This window comes from Chrysochloris asiatica, unplaced genomic scaffold (genome assembly GCF_000296735.1).
Source record: "Chrysochloris asiatica unplaced genomic scaffold, ChrAsi1.0 scaffold00011, whole genome shotgun sequence".
Lineage (NCBI taxonomy): Eukaryota > Metazoa > Chordata > Mammalia > Afrosoricida > Chrysochloridae > Chrysochloris > Chrysochloris asiatica.
The window spans coordinates 17,316,307-17,325,940 of NW_006408529.1; the positions used below are offsets into that span (position 1 = coordinate 17,316,307).

The 9,634-nt window shown below is 39.4% G+C and overlaps 1 pseudogene; it reads left to right on the plus strand.

The window, feature by feature from the left end:
- LOC102841524 overlaps window positions 1-6,736 on the plus strand; it is a 17,828-nt pseudogene extending 11,092 nt beyond the window's left edge.
- Window positions 6,737-9,634: the final 2,898 nt, after the last annotated feature.

Consider the following 9,634-nt stretch of genomic DNA (forward strand, 5'->3'; position numbering starts at 1 on the left):
TGCCTTAGTGACACAGAAATAAGGAGCCATATAAGAGGCCAAGGGACCTTGTAACTGAGGTGCTAAAGGCCAGAGAGAGGTCTGCTGTGGCCATTTCTGAGAAGAGGCTGCCCTGACTGAAAAAACTTTGCCCTGAACATTTCTGATCTTGAATTGTAATCGGTGACTTCCCTAAGAAACCCCATAATCATGAGTATTGTCTGTGAGTTCTGGGTGGCCATTGCAACAGATTATTGAACCTGGTTGAGAAGTAGAGTGTCATGGGAGGGATGGTTTGTGCCAGAATTGGTAAAGGAAGAAAGAGAATAGAAGCATGTCTCATAAGAGGTAGGTTGGGGCTGATGTTGAGTCAGATTCTCTTCACTTTTGTGAAGCTGGAGGAGGTCAGACACAGTCCCCATGCCCATTTTTACAAGATACTAAATGAGCCAAGAAGCAGACATTTAGAACATTAATTCCATATTAAATATCTCTCCTCCCTAAACTAAATGCCCTTCAACCTCCATTTATTTCATTGAATGATATAGATTAACAAGATGCCAAAGGGGTTTGCAAATGAGTTGATTCAAATGCTATCTTGTATTGAGCTTTCCTTAGTGACTCTGAGAAGGGTTACAGGTTGGACCTACTCCAGTGAGAAGGGTTCACTATATCTCCAGTCAGGTGGTTCATTCCTGGGTAAGTTAAATATGCATACTTGTTTTACCACAGTTTTGGTTTTTCTTTTCTTTCTTGCTTTCTTTCTTTCTTTCTTTCTCTCTCTCTCTCTCTCTCTCTCTCTCTTTCTTTCACCAATGGCTCATTTATTGTGCTCTGGAATAGCACTGGCTCATTTATTGTGGTCTGGAATAACACTGAGCAGCTTTAATCTGTCTCCATTTGTGCAATAAACACTTTCTTTGTGAACTAACTGCTAGTTTCCAATACTTGTCCCCCATTTGTAATATTTTCAAAACTTACACTTAGCTTCTATCTTCTTTTTTTACATAAAAATATGATGACTGCTCAACTGTTTTTTTTTTTTGTCTGATTCATGCCAAAAAGCATGGGACAACCAGCTTCAGTCTTGCTATTCAACTTTTATCTATGTTGTTGTTGTTGAGTGCCATTGAGTTTGTTCTGACTTATAGCAACCTTCAATAGGGTTTCCAAAGAGCAGCTGGTGGGCATGAACCACCAACCTTGTGGTTAGCAGTTCAATGCTTATCATACAGCACCACACCAGGATTCCATGGAACATATGGAACCTAAAGAACCTAAAATATTTAAAAGACTACAAGTGGCAGCATCGATGGACTCAAGAGTGCAAACAGTAGTGAGGTTGGCCCAGGATCAGGTAGTGTTTCGTTCTGCTGTGCATAAGGTCACTATGGATGGGTTCCGACTCGATGGTACCTAACAACAATAACAACAACAACAACAACTCTATGTACTTAATTCAATTAGATAAAAGGACATTTTAAAAGTGTTTATTCTGATGAGAGTCTCACACTATCAAATATCCAGTGAAATACCTGTGAAATTTACCACATATCCACCTCCTCATTTTCTGCATTTTAAAGGGCCACCATTGGCACTGGCTCTATCCAGAGTTTCAGCAGTGGCTCCTGTCAGTATGTATTTAATGATAGCATAGGACTCCACATGAATCTTGGTAAAAAAAAAATTTGTGCAAATTTTCTTAGTACTATTAAGGCGATTCTCCTAAATAATGAATATTGGTCAGAACAACACAGAAAATTGAGGGAAAGTGACAAAATGAGAAAAGGAGAGAACATAATCACAATTCTGTGCCCCATCCTCACTGTCAGCAGACACACAAATCAAGAGATGATTTTTAAGAATTAGATGCAGCAGATTGAGCATCCCACTTATGAACAGGGGAATGAGCTTTTCTTAAATTATGCTGTGATTTTCTATTATAGAGTCATTATTTTAAATTTGTGAACACCTCCCTGTACTTGTGTACTGCAATGAAGCATCCACGAGAAACAGTTCAGAAAGAATGTCATAAGGTATTTTTCCATTAACTATTATTCTAGCCACTTGTTCTGTGTAAATCCACACTTGCTGATATCTCCTCTCAGCCTCTTGAAGGGTGCCAAATGTGTACTGCTAAGTAGATCAAAATAAATCATTTTATTTTCAGTTTTAAATCTTAAATTCCAATGGCTTTACAGAATTAGACTGAAGAAGAAAATGGGAAGGATATCTAATAGTCCTGCAGTCTGTATCTTTTCACTTAGTAATTTCTACTATAATTTCTTCAAGTGTTGCTGTCCCCATAAATGAAACGATTTTAAGAAGCACAATTGTAATTATATATTATTTTATTATGTATTTATATAGATAATTTTTCAAGGTTAATTATGTTCTTTACACTTCTTCCTTACATTTTTCCCCTTTATTTGCATTTTTAAAATTACTGTTATCAGCCTAGATTTGCCAACTGAAAGTTACTAAAAAAATAGTGAGGAAGTGTACTTTCTGTTTGGTCATCTAGGTTCTCTCAGACCAGAGCTAAGAGAATGAGTCCCTGAGCTACTGGAAGATTCCTGATAAGTGAATTCATAGGGTCCCTATAAAGAGGTAAGACATTTAGGCCATGTATGAGATGCTAATGCAATTTGATGCTGTTAGAATTGCCCCAGATCTGAATTTGAGTCTGCAAACAGAAAACAGTTAAGGTAGGAAGCAACTGAACAAACGTTTTCATAAACACTGAAGAAATGGGAGCTTAACTTTAATGTGTTGGAAAATTCTGAAGTACAACCTAGTCCAACTTGAAAAGGGGAGTGGTTTCTCCAATAAAACGAAAGAAGTCCAAGTCCAAAGAATAGCAAAGGAAATTGTTTAGAATGGACCCTTGCTGGTAATAATGCTTCTTTTATTTAAACTTTTAATTGTGAGTTGAGTGAAGATTCCAAGAGCAGACCATCAGTTTTACATTTAACCAATCACATACTCTGTTTCATTTCAATCTTGGCAACCCCCTCAATGTAACATCAGTTATCCCACTTCCTCACTGTGATTCTTGTTTCCATTTTATTTTCTTTTTCAATCCTTCTGAATTTTGTCTTTAGGTAAATATTATTCTTTTGGTATTGAATGGTTGACCATTCTATGCTATGCTGCCTTTTGAAAGAGATATTACCTGTTGTAGCACTGTAGGATAAGCACTGCACCACTAACTGAAAGGTCTGGGTTCAAACATACCAGTGACTCCTCAGAAACCCTACACAGGGTCACTGTGAGTGGGAACTGAATAGAGACCCTGGGTAGTATAAATGGTTAATATGCTTGGCTGCAAACTGAAAAGTTCAAACTTTAAATCTATCCAGGCCTGGTGATCTATCTATGTAAGGTCACAGTCATTAAAATCCTATGGAGCACAGTGGAAACTCTGACACACATGGGGTCGCCATGACTCAAAATTGAGTCTAATGCAACTGGTTATAACTTGAATATCTCAGCTTACCCTTGTTTGTTCAAGTAACACATTTAATTAGTTACTTTTCTCGCCATTTCACTCAGATTCTTTTCTTATCAAACTACTGTCTGAACCCCACACAATCTTGTTAAACTGGGTTTGTGTGATAGTGGCTCAACATTTTCTTCCCATTCTCTCCAGGTCTTTCCCATTTCCAGTAGCCATCCTGCTATAGCCCTTCTGAGCTAATTTGTGCTGCTATGTTGGTCCTCATAGTTGGACCCCTGATGTGACACTGTTGTGGCATTGTTGGACCCCTGATGTGCCGGACTACAAAGTCTGTTTGAACCTCAAGGTCGGCAGCTCAAGCTCACCAGCTGCTCCTTGGAAACCCTATACAGGGTCCTCATAGTTAGCTGTGACTTGGCTCTTTTGATCTTTTATATCTGTCCTTTAGACATCTTCATTTTTTTCTCAGCTATTCTAATTCTTCCATTCAATAGATCTTTTCAGATTTCACTGGAGAAGAAAGTCTTTTTTCCTTCGTCTCAAGTTTTCTCAGCTGTTTGGATTATTTCTTCATGGGCTCTAAAATGAACCTAACTTGGTCATCTGGAACTGGAATGATTTCTGATTAAAAATAAATAGCTAGCAAAGCTGATATCTTGAGTCTTTCTCTTCTTTTCTCCAAGACTCCTACAGGAGCAGATTGTGCTGGCCAAATGTGGCAGAAGAAGCTTGGGTAGGTGGGGATAGTTGCGAGCAGATGCTTGGTTTCTACAGCAACTTTCAGTCTGAATTCCTTGTTCAAATGAAGCAGTTATTCTTGTCCTTGATTTCTGATATGGTCATCTTCTTTCTTAAAGCATCTCACTCTTGGTCCTTTTCTTTATTAAAAAGTCTTCTGCCATTGTATCTTTCATCAGAAGATACCACAAATCATTTTTAGAAATCAGAAAGATGTAATACAGAAAAAGAATTAAAAAAGGATAGAGCCCAAATGAGGTTAAACAATTTGGCCTCATTCATTCATTCACTCATTCATTCACTATTACAGCTCATTCATTTATAAAGTTAGTCAGTCATTCTGTAAAGATTTATTGTGTTCTAAAATAACAAATACTAGAATAGATATTGGATGTAGAATGGTAAACAAAACAGAGTCCTTACCCTCAGGAAGTTTTCAGTCTGTACTAGAACATTACGAATTGGGCTGCTATCCTCAAGGTCAGCAGTTCGAAACTACCAGCTGTTCCGTGGGAGAAAGATGAAGCTTTCTGCTCCTGTAAAGAGTTACAGCCTTGGAAACCCTGTGCAGGGTCTCTATGAGTCGGAACCGACTCCACGACACATAACAACAACTAGAACATTGTTGTCATTTTTAGTGCCCTCAAGTCAGTTCCAACTCAGAGCAACCTTATTAGGGTTTCCAAGGAGGAGCTGGTGGGTGTGAACCACCAACCTTAAGATGAACAGTCTAGTGCTTATCCTAAAGTGCCACACCAGGAGCCCATACTAGAACACAGGTTTATTTATTGTCTCCCAGTGTTCTGGAGAAGTTTGCTGAGCTATTGTTGTTGTTGTTAAGTGCCATAGAGTCAGTTCTGACTCATAGTGACCCTGTATAGCATTTCCAAGAATCAGCTGGTAAGTTTGAACCACCGACCTTGAGGTCAAGTGCTTATCTTATGGCACCACATTATTAAAAAATAAAAATGCATTCCCTAAGTGAGGGCTGAACTGAGGTAAAACTATAAAGTTAGCTTTCTCATCTCTATATTGGCATTGAAGCACTATAGAAGACAGCAGAATTTTCCCAGTTCAAGCAGCACTTCTGACCCCAGCACTCCAGGGAGGATCTCCCTCCGAATATCCAAATCGTTCTCTTAGATTTTGCCAGCTCGGGAGGATTATGATGATGAAGTGTTTGTGAAGGAATTGCAACCCAGTGCCACTTCCAACACACATTTGAAGTTCTCCCCTTACCCTAGGTCCTCCGCTGAGCCTGGACAACCCAGTGAGGATGTTGGATGAGTTTCCTCCACCCCCTCTTCAATCTCTGTGTGAAGCACAGATGGACAGTGCAGCCTAATGAGGACCCCCAAACCAGCCCTAGTAGCTCTAGCAAAATTTCCAAGATGTTGACTACAAGAGAAAGACCAGCGCCAGGTACAGCCCATTTGGTGGGTAGTCAGATACTGGTTTCTAGACTCCAAACTTCTATCAAGACTTCTGAAGCCAATGAGGCCAATCCGCGCACCATCATAGATGACCAGCTTCAACTGATTGGGTCTCTTGCCAAGCAAGCCAGCCCAGGGCAGCCACTTCCCATCCGGATTCAATGCTTCCTCGATGATTCAATCAGTGAAGCTCTGAGTTTAGAGAAGAAAGTCAGGGCTGGTCCTCAGAATACCTCAGAGGATGTCAAAACCAAGGCTTTAGCCAAGGAAATTGCCCACCAAGACAAATCTCTGGCAGAATTTTGGACCCAGACTCCAGAATGAAGACAACAATGGACCTAATGGGAGGTTTGTTTCTCGGAAATGTTAACTTGATGAAGGGCAGCAGCATTAAGAGGACGATCACACAGAGAGCTCCTAGCCACCCAGATGGCGAAGGCAAGAGGCTGAAGAAAAGGAAATGATGAACATGTTGGTGAACTGTCCATCTTACTACAATGTGTCTGCCCCAAAGCTGAGCTTCTGAACAAAATCAAAGATATGCCAGAAGAGGTGAATGAGGAAGAGGAACAGACAGATGTCAATGAAAAGAGGGCGGGGCTCATTGGAAGCCTCACCCAAAAGCTTGAGATCCTCAAGGAAGCAAAAGGAAGCATTCTGATGGACAATAAACTCAACAAAGCTTTGGGAGAAGAGGTGGAGGCTTTGATCTATGAGCTCTGCAAGCCCAATGAGTTTAAAAAGTACAAGATGTTCATAGGGGAATTGGACAAAGTGGTAAACTTGCTGCTTTCCTTCTCAGGGTGCCTGGCCTGTGTTGAGAACATCCTTAGTGGCCTTGGGGAAGATGCCAGTAATGAAGAACAGAGCTTTCTCAATGAGAAGAGGAAAGTCCTGGCGGGGCAGCACAAGGATGCCCGGGAGCTCAAGGAGAACCTTGACCGAAGAGAACGGGTGGTACTGGACATCCTGGCCAGTTACCTTTCAGAGGAACAGCTTCAGGATTGCCAACACTCCTCATGGAGCAGCGGAAGCTGGACGACAAGACCAAGCTGGTCCAGGAGCAGGCAAGTGTCTGCTGGAGAACCTTCCCTCAGATTTCGTTCCAAGGCGGCATTGCCCCTAAACTTTGCAAATGAAACGGCTCCTGTGGCTGGGGGAGGGGGGTGTAATATATTTTCAGTAGTATTTTCCCAGCATTAACCTCTCCATTTTAACACACATCACCCTCAAAAGATCACCTTTTCTCTCAACACTATTTAATCTGAAAAGGTGTTTCAGTACAAACCATGGGTTATTGGGGGTTTTTTTTGCAGATAAAAGGAAACAAATTCTGTCCAGGGAAAAAGCCAGTTTCTTTTCTTTTTTGCCCCCCTTCTCTCCCTTCATGATTTATCCTGAGAACTTGAATGCTGCTGGGAATTTACCCCTTTCTATTATCATTTGTAGTAGAAAAAAAATTAATGAAACTGAGAACTGGGAAAAAAAAAAAAGGTGAGTAGAATTAAATAATTCCTGTGAAGAGCTTAAAACATAATAATTGCTTACTCACTACTGGCATTAAGTCGGTTCCAACTCATGCCACCCTATGTAAAGTTCCCAAGACTGTAAATCTTTCTTGGAGTAGACAGCTTCATCTTTCTCCTCAGGAGCAACTGGTCTGATTGAACTGCTGACTTTGTGGTTAACAGTTTAGTGTTTATCTTACAGGGCCACAGGTCTCCATGTCCAATCCAGACATGAATTGCTTGACAGTTAAATATTATTATCACTATTATTAATGCTGTTTGGCATTGTTGTTGTTGTTAAGTGCTGTTGCATTGGTTCCAACTCATAGTGACCCTGCATAGGTTTTCCAAGGAGTGGCTGGTGGATTTGAACCACCGACCTTGTGGTTAGCAGTCCAGTGCTTACCCTACATTGCCTATACATAAGGCCGATCTTATACTTACTGAAGATAAGATGTTTCGGTATATTTGAAACATACATATATGCATATATATTGTTATTGCTATATGTCTTTGAGTCAGTTCTGACTCATAGAGAGAGACCCTGTATAAGGCCTCCAAGGAGATGCTGGCAAGTTTGAACCACCAACCTTGTTTATATATATATGTGTGTGTTTGTGTATGTATGTGTTTTTAATAACACCTTATTAAAGCACCCTTCTTTCAGTATTTGCACTTAAGCTATGACAGAGAGTTTCAAGAAAGGAAGACTTGTAATTTCGTATGAATTCAATTCCTTATCCATACTCTTCTGGAAGTTTGTTGTTGTTGTTAAGTGCTGTTGAGTTGGTTCTGACTCATAGTGACCCTGTATAGGGTTTCTGAGGATGGGCTTGTGAGTTTGAAGCGGCGACCTCACAGTTAGCAGTCCAGTGCTTATCCTGAGGTTTAAGAACCACCTAACTCAGTCTAAAATTATATATGAAAATCCTGTCTGAATCCATCCAATTCAAAATAATGATTTTATTATTTTCTCAAATTTTACCTTTGCTTAAAAGCTCCAGAGAATAGGTAGCTTTAAATCAACAATTCACCCTGATCAGCTGTGATAAAATTATCCTAACATTACAGTTTAGAAATTATCCTAAAATTTATCTTTATCTATCTTGTCCTGTTAAATATAAAGGAAGTTTCACATTTTGATTTAGAAGTCAAAGATTCAGATTTTTGTCAGATAAGACTTGGGGAGAGTTTGATCAACATAGACCATCTTAACACATTTTGGCTAATATAAATGATAGAAGCCAACTAGGATAGTTAATGATATAGAAATATCATTTTTCCTAACTTCAGTTTCCCCTGTCTTATTCTAATCCTAATCTCAAACTCAACATAGGTCTAGAGTTTATCCAGTTGTTGTTTTTGCCTAAAGATATACTTAAAAGCATTTTGGTCACTGACTGTCTTTGAATCATTTCCAGTAATGATTAAGCTTGTTAAAGTTCTCTTGTAGAAAAAGTACATTTTACACATACAGGTTCCTCACAGAAGATTTTGAAAAATATTAACCTACTTTCAAAACTCAAAGTGAGAGCAATTTCTGAGCAAGATGGAACGCTATTATTAATCATGGAGTCCTGGTGTATCACTGTAGGATAAGCACTGAACTGCAATTACAAGATCAGTGGTTCAAACCCACCAATTGCTCCTCAGAGGCCCTATATGAGGTCACTATGTGTTAGAATTGACTTGACAGCATGTAACAACATTATTAATCATTAGACTGAAATAATGTGTAATGCTGAGGTTTAATATTCCTTTAAACTTGTATTTTTAGTTCTTTGATAACATGTTTTTCCTTCTCATAATAGCAGAGTTTAGCAGGCTTGATATTTATGAGCTCTTTCCTAAGTGGGTGTCATAGGATATTTAAAAATACTACTGTCCGGAGTGGAACATTTTTAGGTATTACATTTTCTTCATATGTGGTCTTAAAATGGTTAATTCCAAAGAACAAAGCATAAGTTATCCGTGGAAACTGAAGTCATAACGTTATCTTTATCATCCCTGTCTGAGTATAACTACCACAGCACATCATGTCCAAGTACTGTGAACATGTCTGGTTGGCACAACTACACTAGCTGGGCTGATAAGTAACTGATCAGCTTATCCACAACATTCTTTTCATGGGAGGTCACTGTTCCCTTTGTTCCTGAAAGTACAACAAAGGTTAAACATTCCAGAAACTGCTATTTCAAATTAATTAAATAGCATCAAATACACTGCACCTGGGATTATCGCCTTGTAATACTGCAGCTTCTACGCTTTTACATTTGCCTAATTAAATCCGTACATAAGAAACTAAGCAATTAGTACTACCATGTACTTAGTATATGTCTCTAGCACACTTTTTGAGTAGAATGGTCTGGAAAGAAATATTTGGGGGTAATAATGTGGCATTGTGAGTTAATGTGCCAGACTGCAAAGCCTTTTGAACTGCAAGGTCGGCAGTTCAAGCTCACCAGCTGCTCCTTGGAAACCCTATACAGGGTCGCTATGGGTTGGAATCGACTCGA